The following is a 22,507-nucleotide window of genomic DNA, read 5'->3' on the forward strand; positions in this document are numbered from 1 at the left end:
GTATTAGCTTTCAGGCAACCCGTAGTCTTGTCCCTACAAATTATCTCATTCAGTTCAGAAGCTTTGGGACATTAGTATTAAGTTGTAATAGACTTATTTCTGAAATCTATTTTAGTTATGATTTTAGTTTACAGCTTCCGCTTCAGTTTTCATATGATATGCTTAGATACGTTATGCCAAGGATTAGCTTGGAATCACTTGTAGTTTCAAGCACCGTGTCTCAACTAGGCTGTAGACTCAGATCGTGACAGCTATTGTGAGGTGCTTCAAACCACAAGGTGAAGACTTTGTTCCTGCAAACATGAGGCAATAAGGTCTATGCAGTATAATATTGAACTCTTTTGATACTTTTCCCACTCTTATTGCACTACACATTCACATCTCCTGAGATGGATTCATTAGATGTACAGATTGCAACTTGAAAATCTATATTAAATTATGTACAGACAGGAAGTCATCTAAATGGTTCAAGAGGTTCAGTTTCTTCCAGAAGAATAGCAGCTTCAATACACTCAACAGTTTCTGATGCTGAACCTAAACCTCCCTCTTTGTATAGCAGGCCCAGATTATACCATGCAGAATCATTCATCTGATCAAGCCGTAGTGATTCTGTTAGAAGGCTTCGAATAATTGCAGGAGACTGTTAACCTATCTTCCTAAGCAATACTGCACTTGAAATCAGACTTGGCACACGGGATGGATTAACAGCCAAAGCATTGTAATAGTCTCCCAGCGCTGCTTTATATAAGCCCTTCGATTGGTTTAGCAAACCTGAGTATGACAACAAAAGTATACTATATGATCAGAACAGCCTGCTAGTTGGAAGAAAGAATTAGTTGCTCATAACCAGACAGGTGTCAATAAAATAGCGTTCACCATGCCACCATGGACATCAAAATTTGATATAGCCACCAAAAGTATGAACCATTAACACTACAAACAAGTAGCTGAATCAAGAACAAGAGATGCACATATACCATGTAAAAACTCAAAACTTTGCAAGATGACCTTTACGCCTATGACTGCCCACCAGTAACTATTTAATGTAGAAGATACTGGAGTCGATAACCAAAAAATGTCAGTAAACAAGAAGTGGATTCCCCCACATCTACACACATCCCACACATATGATCTTGTCGATCAGTATAATTTTCCTGACCCTTTACTTGTATATAGCTGAAGCATCAGACGTCGATGGGATTCTCTGCTGGTAACACTAAAAGGCCTAGAAGATAATAGCCAAATTCACATCGAAGCATATAAAAGAGAAGGTTTAATGGAATTCAAGGAATTAAATGACTTGCAAGTTATGTACACAACAGTGAAAGAAAAATTCACTTAATAAAGAACTTTTGAACAAAATAGGTTCAATGGGAAAACATCACACAAAGGTTGAAACTAGTCTTTGAAACTTGGCTATAGGTAAAATGGGGGATAGACTTTATAAACTTTTAAGAGAGTAGATAAAAACTCCCTAACACCAATGAATTTTTCCATAAAACTGGATTAAATGGTCCAGTCCTATAATTACAGATCCAACATTACATCATTCACCTAGAAAGTTCCCCCCTTGGATGCTGCATTTAGAGCATAGTTAAATTGGCTAAAATCAACAAGGACTTGTAATTACGTTTTTGTTGGTTTTTCCATGAATATAAATCAGCAGGCGTGAACATTTTGAGTAATTACGTTTTTGTTGGTTTTGCCATGAATATAAATCAGCAGGCGTGAACATTTTGAGTAATTACGTTTTTGTTGGTTTTGCCATGAATATAAATCAGCAGGCGTGAACATTGTGTTTAGAATAATGAACACAATCAGAGGAGAATATGAGAGAGATATCTACCAGAAGTATACAATCTACAAGCTGAATATGAACTAATGGCCTCAGTTTTGGAAAGACACTTCTCTGCATCTCGCCACTAAGATAATTTAATGTAGATGAAAGCAAGATCTAGTCAGGTTTCCAGTTCCAATGTTCTGCAATGGTCTCCAAACTCCTGTTATGTACATAAATCAAATTTTTACTTCTTCCTCCACAGAAAAAATGTTATTTCAAGAGAGTAAGGTAGCAAAACGGGCTACACCAGAGAAGTATTTATCGCTAAGAAGGACTAGTGAAAAAGTCAAACTCTTCAAGGTTGCACATTAGAAGAAGCAAGAGAATCTGCCTAAGGTTTAAAATGAGCTTTAAGGTCATATCAGTTTGCATTCACCTCCCATTATGTCAAGCAAACCACTAATGTGCTAAGCAACTTAAGACTTCTCCTCCATCCCGAAAGCCAAAGTTAGCTAATAATACCAGAACAAAAAGCCTAACATTTATAACAATCACACTTGTAAAGGTCAGAGAGATACTGATAAAGCCCATACCTTCCCCTCTCTTACCTACCCAACCCCTTCCTCACATGCACACAAAAAAGGAGGGGGAAAAACCTTTCCCTAGTCACCAAATAAACAAGCTGTATCGGACAGTTATGCAATTTGTAACCATATGAAACAAATAGGAGCATTTCAAATGAGAAATAAACTCGTGCTTTGGCCTGCCGATATCCCAATTAAGCGTGTTTACATGAGCAGCATGGTTTGATTGAGACCCCCAAGCATCTCCAAGCAATTCATTTTAGGAAGCAATACAGCATGCTACATGTGTTCAGTCCCTCATTTCATTCTCCTGATTCTATCTAATTATTTAACCCTTTTCCTCTGTCCATAGGCCTTGCACGCTCGGTTACTCTTTGGCGCTGTCTGTACTGTGAAGTAACCCATTTATTTTTTCCTAAGAAATATTTATCTCTGAATGACAGGGTAGTTCTGTTGGCTTTCAATAGCCAAGGAATTTTTGTATTAGCAGACACAGCCTGAACAATGGCTAGTTAACAAGCTTGTTAATTGATATATAGTGCATAAGGAGTTCAAGCTCTATAGAGTATGTATAAAAAGTTTTATAGTCATTTTACTTGTAAACCCTTTACAACAACAACATACCTAGTGAAATCCCACAAGGTAGAGTCTATGCAAACCCCTTACAACCTTTAAAAGCGCCAAATAAGACAGATGAAAAAATGTTTTGTTAAAAAGCTCCATTTCAGCTTATAAGGACAAGAATTGCTTACCTTGAGATCTTCCCCCAATCTGAAGCTTTTTCTCTGAACCTGAATAATAGTAACAAGTTGAGTACATATCTCTATAGCATTTTTCACTTGACCCTGCACGATTTGGAGCTTAGCTTTGTTCCTCAACAGTTCTCCATGATCCCACTTTCCACTCTGCTCTAGGGCAACATTAATGACAGTTTCAGCATCCAGAAATCGTTTTTGAGCTGATAAGACCCGAGCCAAAAGCATCTACCCTTTCAGAGTAGAGCCACCTTCAAGTTTAAGCAACCAGTTTGAGTAATGGACTGCAACATCCAACTTTCTTTGTTCGGCATTTTCTAGACAAATATGGTAAATGACATTAGTATCGCTCATCTTTGTCAGCTTTCCAGCAGATTCAAAGGACTTAAGTGCATCTGAATGTATCTTAACCCTCTCGGAATCTGTCAGTGTTGTTCTAGAATGAGCTGTAAGTGAGAGACCTAATACACAATTGGCAACACCCAACAACTGACTACATCTTTCTTGCAGGCTTTCAATAGCTCTGTGAGCATAAATTATCCCCTCGCTTGTAGAATCCGGGCTTTCAGCACATACTTTTGAAGCCAATAACAAAGCTGAATCACGGGTGTTATCCTCTGTGCTACTCAACAGTTTTCGTAACAAGTTCAATGCAGTTAAGTCATCTCCTCCTCCGTAATAGCAGAGAGCTAAAATAAGATACATCTCTTGCTGATCTATAGTTCTGGGAAGCAACTCTTCTATTTTGCTAGATAAAATCTTTAAACCCTCTGAGATAGATAATGCATATGAGAGATGGTTAGGAATCGAAGGGTCCCACTCTATCCTTTGTAGAGAAATCTTTTTCAATAAAATCATCAAGAGAAGAATAGCCTCTTCAATATTGTTTCTGGGGACAAATGAACCGTCCATTTGGGATCGGAGATTAGGGGGACACGATTCACCTCCAGTATAGATAAGAAAGATGGCAAATTCTTTCTGAATCTTTGCAGTAGTTTGGATGTCAAGGTTCCACTGATGCATAAGAGCTCGACGGTATGACATAATTGCTTCTCGAGGAGCATCTGCAAGTTTCCATAATTCAGGAAGTAGCTCAACAGCCTTGTTGAGAGTATCCTGCAATTTACAGTCAGTAGCAAAGGTTTCAGGTAAGCCTGCTGGTAATGAAGATTCAAGAATGTCGAGAAGTACTGTACATGATTGAGCAGCTTCTGCAAAAAGATATTGGAAATACATTAGCTGAATATAGGGTGAAAACCAGCAGTGGGTAAGCTTTCAGGTACACATATCATTTCCCTCGTTGATTATAGCCACACATGGCACACTAAAAATTAATCATAAGCCACCTCAAGACCAAAATGTGTGCTTCCTAGGAGATAAAGGACAATCTTCTCTTACAAGTCTAGAAGAAAATTTATGACCCAAGCCAAATCAGTTGAAAAGGTCAAAAGGTATTTTAATCAGAATGCCCAGTCAAAAGCCTTAAGCACGCTCATTCACGAAAACCAAAATATAGTCCAAGCATTGACATAGTAAAAATTTTAAGATAACCTGATACACTTGGGATGGGTGTAGCAGAGTTGCAGATGACTTTTTTAGTTCTCAGTTCACCAAGAGTATCAAGTATGACGGAAATCCAAAATCATGAAAAAATAAGGTAATCCAAAGGTTTCAGAATAATTTATAGACTCAATTTAGTAGATAAGTGAAGGATGAGTCAACAATAACAATCAATCAATCAACTAAGACTCAACCATGAACTAATTAGGAAGTGAAGGATGGGTAAAGTAACACAAGTACAGACAGCAACTGCAAACATTTTAGAATTTCAACATGAATATATCATGTAAAACTGATGAAAAAGCAACCACTTTCCAGAAAAAGGAAACATTAGGGAAGCTAGTAAAAGAGAAATATATGAAGTATTTTGCCCTTGTACCTGACTGATAAATAAAATAATAAATGAACCAAACTGAACAAATTTTTCCATTATTGAAGATGACTAGTACAAAAAGAAGTGATATTGACTGCGACATATACTCTACCTTTGTACCTCTGAAGAACCTGCAATGATTACGCTTTGAGATAGACTGCTTCCAGGAGCAAACTCGCAGCGTGTATGGACAATGGTGGGGTAGAAAAACTCTGTGAACGTCTCTTTTGAGTTTGCACTCTTTTGGCAAGGGCAAGTTTCAACTTAGGAGTCACCATGGAAATATCTATCCCTTCAAAAACATGTAGAGCAGCCTCTATATTTCCCTTTTGGTATTCATATCTTCCTAGTAATGCTCTTGCTTTCTAGAAAATATTGATAACTTAGTTAAACTGCCACCAAATAGAAATTCTGGTACATGCAAATTAAACCTTGAAGCAGTTAAGGATGAGATGATGCATGGAAGGAAGATTTACATTTCATTATAGTAGGACAAAAAGAGAAAAAGAAAAGATTGACATGTAATAAACAAGGAAGTCACCTCATAATTCAAACAACCACTCTCACGCAAAGATGATTCCGCTTCTTCAATATTTCCAGTATCAGGCTTCTATCCAACTTCTCCAGCTCGTGATGAATGGACACTTGATGTGTAATCCTTAGTTGCAAGGGACTCGGGAGATGGAACCATTTCATCCATCAGAATTTGTTTCGATGAGCGTAGGCAATTCATTATCTTGTGCACTTTCAAAATAGTCCAAGGTCTTCCCCTTTTATTGACTCAATTAACATTCTTCATATTCTACAATCTCTCTCACAATCCTTCCTTCAATGTCAGCAACACTAACAGGGATTTAACACAATCATTGGATAACAAAAAGAAAAGGATAAGAGGATTCACATGAAAAAAAATCAACCATGTTACTGCCTCCCCTCAATAAATTTACTGGTTTGCCAGCTAAATATTTCTATACTAACTTTCCCTTGCTTCTTTTATCTTTCTTTTGTTTGGGGGAGGAAGCATCACAACTAAAGTTTGATATGATGAAAATGATGAAAATAAATTAGACACGAGAATTTTACATGGAAACCCCTCTAAAAGATAGAAGGGGAAAACCACGGGTAGAAGGATCTCACTATTTTATTACGGAGTATACAACTCTCAAATACAAGGAGAAAACAACAATTAACACTTCTCTCCTGTAAAAGGAACAACTACTAAAGAGGACACTCAAGACTACAATATTTATCTTGGTGTATAACTCTCTTTGTATTCTTACTCTCTCTTGTGGGATTTTTTTTGGATGATATAAATGAGGGCATTAGGCCCTCTATTTATAGGAGGAACAAAACGCGTAAAATTTCTTTTACGCGCTTTGTATTTCAGAAAACGTGTTGCCAGCATTTTCTACACATTTGTTTTTGCTGTTTTTCCAACAAAATAGCTGTGCCTTTTTGACTTTACCATTTTTCAACAATGGTTGCCCTTCTTTTTTCCACAGCAATTTATTGCATTTTTTATTTTCTTTGCATTCTCCCACTTGAAGATTTAATTGAGAATCAATTAAGTCTTCACATCATCCTTTCTACCCAATTAATGCAATATTACGTTTCTGCTAGGCCAATAGAAGATCAACACCATATAAACTTGTTAATGTTGATCGGCTTTGTAAACATATCTGCTAGGTTGTCATTAGTGTGAATTTTCTGAATATCCACACTGCCTTCTTCCACCTTCTCACGAACAAAGTGATACTGAACTCGTATGTGTTTTGTCCTTGAATGAAATGCCGGATTCTTTGCAAGGTGCAAAGCGCTCTGACTGTCACCAAGCAAAGCAACTCTCTCTTGTTTGTGCCCGAGCTCCTCCAGTAACATCTGCATCCATATTGCCTCTTTGCTAGCTTATGTAGCTGCTACATATTCTGCTTCCGTCGTAGATGTAGCCACGATAGATTGCAGTTTTGAAACCCAGCTTACAGCTCCTCCAGCAAGAGTAAATACATAACATGTGGTGGACTTGCTTTTATAAAGATCACCTGCATAATCTGAATCAACATAACCTTTAACAGTAAAGTCTGATCCTCCATAACACATTGCAACATCTGAGGTACCCTTGATGTATCTCAGGATCCTCTTAACAGTATTCCAATGCTCTCTACCAGGATTAGCCATGTACCGACTAACCACTCCCACTACTTGTACAATGTCAGGTCTTGTACATACCATAGCGAATATTAAACTTCCCATTGCTGATGCATACGGTACTCGAGACATCTCTATCCTTTCTACTTCATTGCTAGGACTCATACTTGAGGATAACTTGAAATTAATAGGAAGTGGGGTAGAAATTGACTTATAATCTTGCATCTTGAAGCGTCTCAAGATTTTTTTCAAGTAGTTCTTTTGAGAAAGCCAAATCTTCCTATTATTTCTGTCTTGGTGAATTTGCATCCCTAGAATCTTGTTTGTTGGTCCCAAGTCCTTCATTTCAAACTCCCTAGCCAACTGTGCCTTTAAATTTGTGAGAAGATCTTTGTTGGGGCCTGCTACCAACATGTCGTCAATATACAACAGCAAAATAACAAAATCTTCATCACCAAATCTCTTATAATAAACACAAGGATCTGAACTATGTCTGTTGTATCCAAGGCTTATAATGAAGAAATCAAATCTCTTATACCAACACCTCGGCGCCTGTTTGAGGCCATATAGAGATTTGTTCAACCTGCAAACCAGGTTCTTTTTTTCTTGTTCTTCAAAACCTTCTGGTTGGAGCATGTAAATTTCTTCTTCAAGCTCTCCATGAAGAAATGCAGTTTTGACATCTAACTGCTCCAAGTATAAGTCAAATATAGCACATATCGCTAGGACCACTTGAATTGTTGTGAGTCGAACTACCGGAGAAAATATCTCATTGAAGCCTTTACCTTCTTTCTGAGCAAATTCTTTCACCACCAATCTTGCACGATATTTCTTCACTTGATCATTACCATTGCGTTTGATCTTGTAGAATCATTTGTTTCCAATGTCCTTCCTTCCTTGTAGTAATTGAATAAGATCCCATGTTTTATTTTTATGGAGAGCTTCAATTTCTTCTTGCATAGCTGCCACCCACAAAGATGATTCTTGGCCTTTCATAGCCTCGTGAAAAGTTGAAGGCTCTCCATCTTCTGTTAGTAGATAGTATGCAATATTACTCTCCATAGAATAATCTGAGTGCCAAGCTGGTTCTATTCTCTCCCTAGTTGACCGTCGAACTTCTGGAGTTTCAATCTCAGCTTGCTCTTGTTCTTCTTGTCTGGTGCTGCTTCAGAAGAAATTGGAACTTCTTCTATTTCTTCAACTTCAACTGTAGTAGTCTCTGATTTTTCTTTTGAAGTGCTACCTTCTTTTGCTTGTATCTTGTTTTCAACAAATACAACATCCCTACTGATTACCACCTTGCGGGCTGTGGGATCCCACAAGCGATACCCCTTGACTCTATCAGCATACCCTAAGAAAATGCATTCCCTGGATTTTGGATCCAACTTTGATTTTTCTTGGGTGTTGTACATAACATAAGCAGGACTTCTGAATATATGTAAACGAGAATAATCAGCTAGTTTTCCTGTACACATCTCCATTGGCGTTTTCAGATTAATTTCGGTTGATGGTGACCGATTAATCACATAACAGTTTTGACTGCTTCTGCCCAGAATGGTTTTTCCAACCCTGCAGTTGCCAACATAGCTCTTGTCCGTTCCAACAAGGTTTTGTTCATCCACTCTGCTACTCCATTTTGTTGTGGAGTATATGCCACCATGAACTGCCGTTTAATACCTTCTTGTTTACAGAAGTTATTAAATTCATCACCAGTGTATTCTCCTTCATTATCTGTCCTCAAACACTTGATTTTTTTCTCAGATTCAAGTTCCACCCGCGCTTTGAATTCTTTGAAAACTGAAAAAACATCTACCTTCCTCTTGATTGGATACACCCAACTTCTCCTAGAGTAATTGTCGATAAATGACACGAAATATTTCGCTTCTCCTAGAGACTCCACCGGTGCTTTCTAGACATCAGAGTGAACTAGATCTAGTATATCCTTGCTTTTAGCAGAGGAACTGCTAAACTTCAATCTATTTTGCTTACTGGTAACACAATGCTCACAAAAGGGTAGTGAAACCTTTTTGAGCCCTGGAAGAAGTTTTTTCTCAGCAAGAATCTTCAAACCTCGTTCCGACATATGGCCAAGTTTACGATGCCACATCATCGTTGATTCTTCAAATGAACTTGCTGACGCTGTTGATGTTTCTCCTTTTTGGTATGTTTCACCTTTAAGCACATATAGATTTACAGCAAGTTTTTCTGCTTTCATCACTACAAGCGCTCCTTTGGATATTCTCATGACTCCACCATGAGTCTTATACGAACATCCATTATCATCTAGTTGTCCTAAAGACAATAGATTCTTCTTCAAGTCTTTTACATGTCGTACCTCCTAGATGGTGCGAACTGTGCCATCATACATCTTTATTTTGATGGACCCAATACTAATAACATCCAAAGCATGATCGTTTCCCATGAACACAGACCCTCTTGAGATAGGATTATATTGATGGAACCATTCTCTCCTAGAAGTCATGTGCCATGTTGCTCCTGTGTCCATGATCCAGACATCAGCGAAACGTTTTCTGCCTTTATTATTTGATATTGCCTCACTACATAAAATATCGCCATCATCCGAGGTACATGCAACATTCCCTTGAGCATTTGATGGCTCAGGGTTTTCACTCTTTTTCTTGAACCGACAATCTTTCTTGAAGTGTCCTTTCTTGCCACAGTTGTAGCACTTGATATTCTTTTTACTTCTTGATTGAGATCTGCCATGATTATGACTCCCACTAGGGCCACGTTTCGTTGGTCTTCCTCTCACCATCATCAAGGCTTCAGCTTGCTGCGAACTTGCTTGTCTGTCTTCCTTATTTTTGCGCCGATTTTCTTCTTCCAAGACAGCGGCTGCAATTTCATCAAAAACTAGACTGTTTGTATTGTTCGTCATGTTGATGATGAGTTGGATCATACGAGTTAGGCAGACTTTGAAGTAGAAGCTCCACACGTTCAGTCCCCTTTATTTTGTAACCCATTGTTGTAAGTTGCGAAAACAGAGTATTCAAAGTATTGATGTGTTCAGTAACTGACATAGACTTTGCCATTCGAAGAGTATACAATCTTTTTTTAAAGAAGATTTTATTATGTAAATACTTGGCCTCATACAACCCCGTAAGAGTATCTCATATTTCCTTCGCCGTCCGCTTTTCCGCTACACTAGACAACACTTGATCAGCTAGTGCCAAGTGTAGATCAGCAACTGCGTTGCTGTCTATGTCGTTCCACTTGCTGTCATCAACAAAGTCTGTGGGCCTGCCTTCAATTGCAGCTAAACAATTGTCTTTTCTCAGTATTGCTTTTATTTTCATTTTCCACAGTGAGAAATTAGTCCCATTAAATTTCTCAACGTCAAACTTTGTTGTACTCAACATTGTTATTTGCTTCACACCCTTTTAGATCGTTTCTGAATATTTTGTGAACAATCGTGACAAACTGTACAGTCACCGAAATTTACTATTCACGTGAATAGTACTATTCACCAAATTTTACTATTCACAAAAAGTTACTATTCATAGATAGTACCTTTGCAAAAAATAGACAGAATAACCGAGGGCTCTGATACCACTATTGGGGGAGGAAGCATCACAACTAAAGTTTGATATGATGAAAATATTGAAAATAAATTAGACACGAGAATTTTACGTGGAAACCCCTCTAAACGATAGAGGGGGAAAACAACGGGGTAGAAGGATCTCACTATTTTATTATGGAGTATACAACTCTCAAATACAAGGAGAAAACAACAATTAACACTTCTCTCCTGTAAAAGGAACAACTACTAAAGAGGACACTCAAGACTACAAAATTTATCTTGGTGTATAACTCTCTTTGTATTCTTACTCTCTCTTGTGGGATTTTTTTTGGATGATATAAATGAGGGCATTAGGCCCTCTATTTATAGGAGGAACAAAACGCGTAAAATTTCTTTTACGCGCTTTGTATTTAAGAAAACGTGTTGCCAGCATTTTGTACACATTTTTTGCTGTTTTTCCAACAAAAAAACTGTGCCTTTTTGACTTTATCATTTTTCATCAATGGCTGCCCTTCTTTTTTCCACATCAATTTATTGCATTTTTTATTTTATTTGCATCTTTAAGTAGGAGCAGGTCAACTGACACAGTTTCTGTCCAAACCCAATATTCCATTGTAATAAACACAAACTTTTTGAGAAAAATAATAATATCTATACCATCTTTAAATCAACAAGTGAAGAAACTAAAGCATAGTGACAAAATTTCCATATTATCTACATCTATCTTCAAACTTATATTCTGTCCCTCAATTCCAAATTGATTTACTTTTTTCCTTTTTTCTATGTCACATAGAAATAGGGGTGAAACAAAAACACCTTCAGATATCAAGTAACTAGTTTGTTCAATCAGAAAGAATTATTTGCAAAACATCATAAATCAACTAGAAATGACCAATAAGTGAAGTCTAAAATAATAATGGACTCATCATACACCAAAAAGAAAAAAAGCAAAAAAAAGGAGAAACTGGAACAGGGAGAAGGGATCATACCTTTCACCATTAGGTGAATAACATTGAAAACAAGATAAGCAGCCACAACAGTTTCCATACTTTATCTCCAATCAATCAAAATTCCATTCTTTTTGTGATCAACCAAAGCATTAATATAACAAAACTTCAAACTTTTCTCCACTTTTTATTTGTAAAATTACCATAAAAAACAGAAATCAATAATGATTTGGGTTTATGGGTAAGGACCGTTTGAAAAGATAGGTGGGTGGAAATTTGCAATCCACCAAAAAGGCCAGAATGGGCACTCTCTGTATTCTCAAATTTCTCCACTTTATTTAAATTATTACTACTAATAACACAGTTCCAAAAAGAGTCTAATAATGATATGGGGTTGTGGATAGGAGTATTTAGCAGGGGTGGAGGGGATGTATCTACACAAAATTAAAGAAGAAGATTTATCCTTACAAAGTAGTAGTAGCAGTAAAAAGACAGTAGTGGAAATTGTGGGTGGAGACAATTCTTGAATCTAAGAAAAAGAAAGGGTCTTTTCACTAATAATTTTGTATAGTAACTGATAAAGTCAATGTCAATTTCATCAACTTTGGAAGCTGAAAGTGATGATATCGGAGTAATGAATGTTGTTAGTAAATGTTTTACCTAAGCATGCTGCTCTGTCATCAATTTGCCATTTATCACCCCTACAATTTTATTTTGTTACGAGATATTATTTCGTATTGTTTTGATTTGACATAAATTTTTTTTTTAAAAAAAAATTAATAATTTTAAATTAAAAATACATCAAATAAATTAAAATATTCTAAAAAATAAGACAAATAAATTGAAGGAGAGAGTAATAGCATTACGATGGATGTTCATACGTACCGAAAAGTTACTCTCACTATTATTCTCAGTAAATATAGTAATCTTCCATTACTTCTTACCATTATTTATGGAATTAACTTTTAAACACCATGACCTTTCCATTATCTTCCTAGTTAATGACAATTGTCATGTTGTAACAACATTTTGTATGTCTATAAATGTTGGATTTTGGCATTTTTCTTTTGGTATGTGAATAAATAAAAGTTCAATTTGGACTAATTCACTTGTTCATAATCCCAATTTCTATGGTGCACTTGTAACACTCTTTTAGGTCTTTTTTTTATAATTTACAAGAGAGATCAACAGCCACAATATAGATAAAAAGTGAGAGAGTGCAGATTTTCGCACACGCCTTAGCAGTCATTTTCAAATAGCGATTCCCGCTTCGTTCTTTGTTCGATTAATCTAATTTTTGAAAAGCTTATTCCTTTTAACTTAATATTTGATTGGGAACTGACAAAGGTAGATTTGGAGTCTTTAGCTCCAGATTTTAGCTCGCAAACAGTAGCTGGATTTTGGTGATTTTACTCATTTTACTTCTCTAGTTTTTTGTGTTATCTTGTAGTTGTTCTTGCTCATTGTTTGACACTTCTTTGGTGGATATTTTGGAATTTTTCTTTTGGTATGTGAATAAATAAAAGTTCAATTTGGACTAATTCACTTGTTCATAATCCCAATTTCTATGGTGCACTTGTAACACTCTTTTAGGTCTTTTTTTAAAATAATTTACAAGAGAGATCAACAGCCACAATATAGATAAAAAGTGAGAGAGTACAGATTTTCGCACACACCTTAGCAATCATTTTCAAATAGCGATTCCCGCTTCCTTCTTTGTTAGATTAATTTAATTTTTGAAAAGCTTATTCCTTTTTACTTAATATTTGATTGGGAACTGACAGAGGTAGATTTGGAGTCTTTAGCTCCAGATTTTAACTCGCGAACAGTAGCTGGATTTTGGTGATTTTACTCATTTTACTTCTTTAGTTTTTTGTGTTATCTTGTAGTTGTTCTTGCTCATTGTTTGACACTTCTTTGGTGGATATTTTGGAGAACACTTTTGTAACTTTTTTTTTATTATAGTGGAGATTTTGGTCTTTGTGGTTTTTACTCTTCACATCGAAGAGGTTTTCCACGTAAATCTTGGTGGCTCATATTGTTGATTTGATTTTGTCTTGCTATATTTATATTCGTGATATGATTGCTGCCCTAAATATTGTTTATGCTTGAATTGGTTTGCCTCATCTCGGTTCAAATAGAAGAAAAAGTTTAGATTTGAGTTTACTTCCGATATTGCCCTGTCGTGCACCTTTGTTTGTGCCGGCCTTTCCCAACAAATGGTATCAAAGTATTGATTTGTTGTTGATTTTCTATTTGAATGATGGAATCAAATATGAGAAAGATGGTGTGTTTGAATGGTAGCAATTATCATATTTGGAAAGGCAAAAATAAAAGATCTTCTATTAGTCAAGAAAATGCATTTACCTGTGTTTGCTTTCAATAAACTCGAGTCTATGAATGATGAGGATTGAAAATTTGATTATCTACAAGTTTGTGGCTATATCAGACAATGGGTTGAAGATAATGTTAGAAATTACATTGTGAATGAGCCACACGCTAGAAGTTTATGAGATAAGCTTGAGATACATGCTTCGAAGACTGGCAATAACAAGTTGTTCCTGCTAAAATAATTGATGAATATCAGATATAAAGAGGGAAATCCTATTTCAAATTATATAAATAATTTCCAGGGTGTCCTTAACCAGATATCCAAAATGGGTGTAAAGTTTGATGAAGAAATATAAGAACTCTGCTTCTTAATATTCTGACAGATTCTTTTGAAACTCTTCGAGTTTCTTTGACTAATTCAGCTCCCAGTGGTGTTGTAACTATGGAATATACTAAGAGTGGTGTTTTAAATAAATAGATAAGAAGAAGATCTCAAAGCTCATCTTCTTCAATTTCACTCTTTGATGTTTTGGTTACTGAAAACAGGGGGAGAAACAAGTTCAGAGGTCACAATGACAAAGATAAAATGTAACACCCCTCAAAGATTTTCCCTAAGATTCAGACCTTCCTTGTACACGTGTAGGGTCAATCGTATTTATTTTAAAGTATGTGCTTGAGTTAAGATAAGTCCCTGAGAAATTGAAGAGTATTGGAGGTGATGTGGGGTCATAGAGGACCCCTAGGACCGAGCTAAGTCCAAAAAGGTTCGTCGTGGATAAGTTAGGATGAGTTCGTGTATGGGATCGACTTCTAAAGACCCTATCTTTGGAAAGACGATAATCAGGGTGGCCTATGACCCATCAAATTAAAGGTCATCGAGTCTTCTTTCCAACGCCACCAAGAATGTAATTTTTGGAGTTCAGAATCAAAAGATATGACGATCCTAAGATGAACTAGCACAATAGAGATTTTCAGGCCTGGGTTGCAGTTGCTGGAAAACTGGGCTTGGCACCGCAGTGGCGCGATGCGCCACTATTGCATCAGGAATACACCTCAGTAGTTTGGCCCCTGGTGCGGTACGCCACTACGACGTGTGCAGGGTTTTCAAGCTAATTTCCAGAACCCAGAAAATATTGGCCTTGGCGCTGTAAAGGCGCGACACGCCACTATCGCACCAAGAATGTTCCTCAGTAGTTTGGTCTTTGGCGTGACGTGCCACTAACCAATGTACAGGTTTTAGGCATAATCGGCCTGGCGCTGCAATGGCGCAACGCGCCACTATCGCGCCAGGAGCATTTTTGCATATTTTCAAAACTTTGTGAGAAGGGGCAATTTGGGAACTTACCCAAATTATATATGTATCACCCTAGACCATTTTGGGAACATATTTTCAGCCCCACTCTCTCTCTAGAAAAGCCCTAGAAAACTCTCTTCTTTATCTTCTTCTTCTTCCCCTCTATTTCCAACAAGAGATTGTTCCAAGAGCTTTAAGATTCGAGTACTCCATTGAAGACCCAACACCAAGGTTTTCTTCAAGAGTTTATTCTAAGGTATGTAAGGCTATCCAAAACATGGGTTGAGTCCACCCATGTGCCCTACTCTTGCTTTGATGTTAGATGTCCATAAAAATAGAGTTTCTTTGTATGGTTTGTGTTTGAGTGAGTTTTGTCTCCTATTAATTTGATCCATTTGTGTTGATGTTGTAGAGCTAAAAAGTTCCTAAAATCTTCAAGTTAGTATGAGTTGATGGAGGTGATTTGTTAATATGTTTTGTTGATCTCTTTAACCATGTGATTATGTTATATAAGTTATTTTCCTTAAATGTGTTATTCTACTTGAATTGTTGGGCTAAAGTCATAGAGTTGTGATGAGTATTAAGGAGATGTCATAAATGCTTCTTAAATTAGGCTTGATTGAGTTGATTAGAGGATAGAATTGATGAGTGGACAAGGTCCTAAGTGAGACTTGCCCTTATGAATTGATTGAGTTAAAATGAGAATATAGTTGATGAGTTGGCAAAGTCCTAAATGAAACTAGCCGTGAGGGCTTGTTTGAGATGATTGGATGGAGTCTTATGAGCATAGAGTCATGGGAGGAGTATCGAGCACCGAGGCAGGCGAGAGTATAGTCCATTCTCGAACCCCAGAAACTACGCCGCCAACGTAGGTAGGGATGGAACCGTTAAAGTCGGATGCTTCCCATGGGATCAAACCATTAAAGTCGGATGTTTTCCATTCATTTGTCCTGAAATGATAGGACTTGACTAATCGATGGAATCCATAATTAGGAGGCGTTCATGCCCTGGCAAGGTATGGACGGACGTGGCAATGACGTCTGATTGTTGTACTATCATTGGCTAATAAGTGATGGTTGTCGGATAAGAGAAACTCCCATTTAGGTCTTGATAGTACTCTGTGTCAGTTGAGTTGAGTGGCATGAGATTTGGTCCGGTCTAAATCACTTCTTGTTAGACTTAGGGAACTTGATTGAGTTGTTATGTATATATATATGAGTTGAGATCCTGAGTTGATATTGATGCTTTCTAGATGTTTGTTTCCTCCGGCCATTTTACATACCCGTACATTCCATGTACTGATGCCATTTGGCCTGTATCATTTTATGATGCAGCAACAGGTACTAGAAATCATCAACCGTCTCTCCATTGAAGATCCACATACACTCCTAGCTAGTTGGTGAGTCCTCCTAGTTTCCGGAGGATGTTGAGCTTCCTTGTATAGTTTTGCTGCTGTTGTTTCCTTTATCTTGATTGTTGGTAGCCATGGGCTTGTCATTGGCACCTTCTAGACTTTGATAGAGGCTTCATAGACTAGAGTGTGGGAAGGTTGGACTGCTATTTTTGAGAAGTCCTATTATACTTATTTTGTTGAGTTGAGAACTATTTGGCCTTCGGCCCCATGTCGTGAATAATATGTTACGATTGAACCCTCTGTTGAGTGAATGTGATTGAACGATAGTGCAACTGAATCAGGTGGTTCGCTCGAAGGTTAGAAATGGCTTTCAAGTGCCGGTTACGCCTAGGGTACCCTCCCGGGGCATGACATAAAAGTAAAAGCAAGTCAAAATCTAAGTACAAGAATATTACATATGACTATTACCACAAGAATGAGCATATCAAGAAATATTGGTACAGGTACAAGAGAGATATGAGATAACAAAAGAAAGATAGAGATAATACAAATCGTGTTGCTATTATTGTTAAGGATGATCTTCTTGTTGCTTATGGTGAAAATGTCATTAATCTTATTTGTGGTGAGTCTAGCTGGTTTGTGGATTGTGGTGCTACTTGGTATTGACACAGTTTATTTGGAAAGTAACAATGATTTGAGACTATTTCTCAGCAATATCAAGCATGCTCCAGATGTTCGCTTGAATTTGATTTCTGTAGGAAACTGTAACACCCCCTAAAAACGTTGTATATGATGTTCCAATTCTTGATCAAAATGATATCTCTTCTGGGCATAACTTTTAATAATATGGTCCAAATTAGGTGATTCAAATTTCTAAATAACCCTAACATCATTACCTACAACTTTTGTGAAGACCATATTTTAAGTTTCGGAGGTTAAGTAGGTCAAATAATTTAATTATTGCAAGACATGGTATTGTGACGAAATGAAGTGTTTGTAGAAGAAAAATCATATCTCACTGTAGGTTGCTCCAAATCGGTTGATTTTTAAATGACTTGAAAGTAGATAGTCCTCCATTTGACATCACCTATGACATCACTATCTTCTATTAAATTTTCAGATTTTTCTTTATAATTATTTTAATTATTGTTAGGTCTCTCCTTCACACCTATAAATACCCCCTTATTTCATCATTTTGTTCATCAAGCAACTCTTCTCTCTATACACTCCTTTACTCATTCTCAAAATATAGTTTTAGTTCTTAGTAGTATAAAAATATTATTCTGGTGATTCATATACTTCGGGTAGTACACAAAATGCTCCAACGAGGAGAAAAGACTAGGATTCAAGAGTGTTCATTAAGTCGTTTGATTCTAAGTAAAGCTTTGTATTTCAGGTATGTAAGGCTTCAATGAGAATATTTCTTCCACTTTCATGACTAAAGTATTTTGATTATATGATAAATTATGTTTATTTTCTTTAAGCTTTACTCTAAGTTATGTGGGTGTTTATCCATGAGTTCTTTCATCCATGTAATCCAAAACTCTTTCAACTAAATCACTTAATTTCAAGTAAGATTTTCTTATGGGAAATTCTTATTTCTATTTAATAGAATAAATCAAGGTTAAACTAATGATTATTAGTCTATTTTAATGCAAAATGATTTCATAGGTATGGATTGATGGTTTGCAAGTATTTTCTCTATTTATCTCTTTAAAGGTTCTTGAAATTTATGGTGGTTGTTTAAAGCATCATTTTTTTATTGATAAATTTTAAAGTATTTATACATAATTTTATTTGCATACATGCTTGAAATTTGAATTGATTTGAACAACCTAGTTTTATTATATTTTCAATGAAGTTTGACTTGAAAGTTTTGACTCCAAATAAATATTTATGAAAACAATGTCTATGATCAAAAGGGAGTCTTATGAAATGACAGAATGATGAAATGATATGAATGATGGATTCTTTATGCAATAAGGACAATTCTTGCATATTTAAATTACCAAAGGTTTTAATGAGCTATTCTACCGAATATGATGTTTTGAATTCTCAAGGTATATACTATGACTATTTTGAAGTATTAAACTATTATGTGGGATTGACTTTGCACCAAATGGGTCATTGAGGTAGAATTCGATAAGGAAATCCTAGTAGCAACCATTTGTCTCATTAACTATATGCCAACATAGGAGTCATAGTAGGCTTAGGCTAATGGATCCACAAATATTTCTTAAAATAAAAGTTAAAGAAATGAATGAAGGTGATGGAGTTTTACTCGGAAAGTAGTCTCCTTGGCCAACATAGGGGGTTACGTTGGATTCCATATAATAGCTCACATGGTCTTAAATATCGGTTACGGTCATTTTTCCACAAAATGAATGTTTTAAAGGATATCTATATGATTGATTAAGCATGCACTACATTATGTTTCATATTACATAAATGTTTTAATGTTTCCTCAATATTCATGCATGCTTACATATTTAGTACATTTAAAGTATTAACGCATACTCTTTTGCCTACATGATATTACTATGTAAGGACCGGTGCTCCTCCTCGTTCTCCTCCATGTGGCTAGTTGAGATTTTGTTTGAAGACTACTTTTGGTGAGTTCCCATGTTTCGGAAACAATACTCCTTTTTCTTTCTAGCTTATGATATGTTGAGACCTCTAAGCACTTACTATGGAAATTTATTCTATTTTGATTGAGGGTGAGCTAGAAATTTGTCTTAGCCCTTGATAAATCTAAAAGTTAGAGGTATTGTTAGACATATGTAAGTTTAAGTTTTACTCTAATGGTTTCTGTTTGTTTTTTTTATCATTACCTATGAAAGGCTAAATAAATTCTAAAAGGCTTGTTTGAGGTACTTTCGAGTTTCTTATTAGCCGTGTCACATCTAGGCCCTAGGCTTGGATCGTGACAGAAACCTTGATGATGAGGGATATGTTAACACCCTTGTTGGTAGCTAGCGAAAGGTTACTAAAGGTTCAATGATTGTGGCTCGAGGTGGCAAGTTGTTTAACTTGTATGTATTCGAGGGCTATATTTCTAGATGCTTAGAAACTTGGTGGAGAATGGTACTTCATCAGAGTTATGGCAAAGAAGACTGAGTCATATTGTCATGACCCAAGCCTAGGTCCTAGACGTGATACGGCGAATGAGACCCCCGAAGGTACCTCACCCAAGCCTCTTAGCAATCATTAAGTATTTCATTGGTAACGGTAAATAATAATAAGCAGAAATAAAAACATTTCCTTTCCATTTGTGTCCAAACATACCTCTACTAATAGACTTGGCGGGGGCTAAGACATATCCCTAGCTCACCCTCAATATAAGTGTCAAGAAATACCTTAATAAAAGTCTTACTATTCTACATAACACAAGCTTAGAGTAAAAAGGAATGTCGTTCCCGAAACATGGGAACTCACCATAAGAAATCTTCAACTAACTTGAGCTAGCCACAAGGAGGAGGTCGAGGAGTGACGTCAGCTCCTACATGGTGATATCATGTAGGCAAAAGTATGCATTAGTACTTTGAATGTACTAAGTATGTGAGCATGCAATGCAATATATCATTATACAATAAGGTGAAATAATGGAACATATTAGAACCTTGTATTCATTTGAAATACCATTTGGAGTTATGAAGCTTAGTCAATAAAATATAGAAACCATCATAATTCATAAAAGAAACTTAAATATTTTAGAGGTAGTCATGAGTCGTTATAAGAAACCATATACTTGCAAAATACCATGAATAGTAAATAAGTAATCCATAAACCTTTTGAAAGAAATCATTAGTTTTGTGAGAGCACATACTTTACCTTGTGATAGACATAGTAGATATCATATGATATATCTTAAACATTGGAAGAGGGACTTTGTACCTTTGTGAGAGCGACCATCAACCGACATAAACCATGTGAGCCATAACATGGAGTCCTGATGTTAACCCTACACCAGAAGAAAGGGGAAGACTACTTGCCAAGGTAGACTCTGTCATGCCTAAGTGGATCCACTAAGCTATTATGTGAACCGGGTACTCACCTCTAGTTCTTAGACTTGGGTACTCACCACTAAGCCTTGATATTTCGGGTACTCGCCTCTTAGAGATTGGGTATTCGCCTCTATCTTCTTTATACCTACGGTGGCACGTAGTTCTGGGACATGGGTATTCGCCTCTTGTCCAGCTCGGTGCTAGGTAAGCTCTCAGTAGAATAACATTTAAGTATCACAATAACATAAGCATTTATATAACTTTAGATATCAGATCATCATCGGTTGAATAGCTCATTAAATCTTTGGTTTATAATATCATCATGACTACCATGCTCTATTTACCGTTCTACTAATGAACCTTGGTTTATAAGAGAATTAGGTCTACAATCAGTGATGGCATTCCAGGTACCATGCTAATCGGACCTTCTATTTTGGAAAAATGTTCAAAAGCATTGACGGTCTATAGGGAGGTCAAACATGTCATATCATAACCTTAAACATTTCATTTGATTCAATGTGAGAATTGTCCTTTCACATTAAAACCTTAATTTGGCTAAGAAGCCCTTTTATCAATCAAGCATTTTATAAAGACATTTCAGTTGATTCAATGTGAGAATTGTCCTTTCACATTGAAACCTTAATTTGGCTAAGAAGCCCTTTTATCAATCAATCATTCAATCATTTCACTAGACTCCCTTAAATATAGGCATTTGCTTCATAAACTTTCATTTAGAGTCAAACTTTCAATCCAACTTCATTTCAACATAAGAGAACTAGGTGGGTTCATTTCATATAACTTTCAAATACATTTAAAGAATACTTGTATGCATGAGAGTGATATGAATGCATCTAATCAAACATCTTAAAATAACCCACCATATGTACTTTAAAACTACTTTCAAACCTTCATATAAGTACCTTGATAAACTATCCATTTCATGTAAATATGAATCAACATAAGTCAATATAGGTAATAAACTTCAAATATTCAAGAATCTATACATTTGAAATCGTAGTATGAAAATCCCTAAAAACTCATCACATGAAATTAAGAGTCAACATATCCATTTAAACATAATAAGCTTCAAGTATACCATAATATATGCATTTTGAATCATCATGTAAAATACCATAAGATTTCATCATTTAGAATTTATATACAAAGTTGAGAAAAACATTTGGGCTCCATGGGTGGAAGAACCCATGGATGAAAACCCACATACCTTGAGGAGTCAACTCTTGAATGAAAAACTTGAAAAGAAATGGAGGCTTGAATCCTTGATTTTTTTTGAGGGAAAATCTTGTTGAAGATGAATTGAAAGAGAAGAGGGTGAAAGTTAGGGTTCTTTGGAGGTGAAAATGTGCAGAAATTGACCCCAAAAATGTTCCAAGTCCGTATATATTGTTTAGGGAATTGTCCAACTTGCCCTTCCTCAAAGAAAATCTAGAAAATGGGCCAAAAACCCTGCTGGCACGATAGCTGGCGCGCCGCGCCAGCACCCAAACTACTTAGGCTAGTTTCGGGCGCTATAGTGGCGCGTCGCGCCAAGCCCCACTGCAGCGATAGTGTGTGGAAAAAGGATCATAACTTTTGATTTTGAACTCGGAATGAGGCAAACTCGGTGGCGTTGTAAAGAGGACTCAAAGACCTTTAATTTAATAAGTCATAGTCCACCCAATTATTTATATTCAAAGAGATATGTTCATTGGAAGTTGACCCTTATACGAACTCATTTGGAAACTTAGCCGAAACGAATTCTTTGGACTTGGCTTGGTTGTAGGGATCCCTTATGACCCTAAATCACATATAATACCCTTGAATTACTTAGGAATATCA

General features: G+C 36.4%; 1 pseudogene; it reads right to left on the reverse strand.

Annotated features, from left to right (window-relative positions):
• Window positions 1–317: 317 nt before the first annotated feature.
• LOC129882733 (protein NPGR2-like) lies at window positions 318–11,941 on the reverse strand (annotated as a pseudogene).
• Between the last annotated feature and the right edge of the window lie 10,566 nt (window positions 11,942–22,507).

The sequence above is a fragment of the Solanum dulcamara genome, chromosome 3 (genome assembly GCF_947179165.1).
Source record: "Solanum dulcamara chromosome 3, daSolDulc1.2, whole genome shotgun sequence".
NCBI classification, from domain to species: domain Eukaryota; kingdom Viridiplantae; phylum Streptophyta; class Magnoliopsida; order Solanales; family Solanaceae; genus Solanum; species Solanum dulcamara.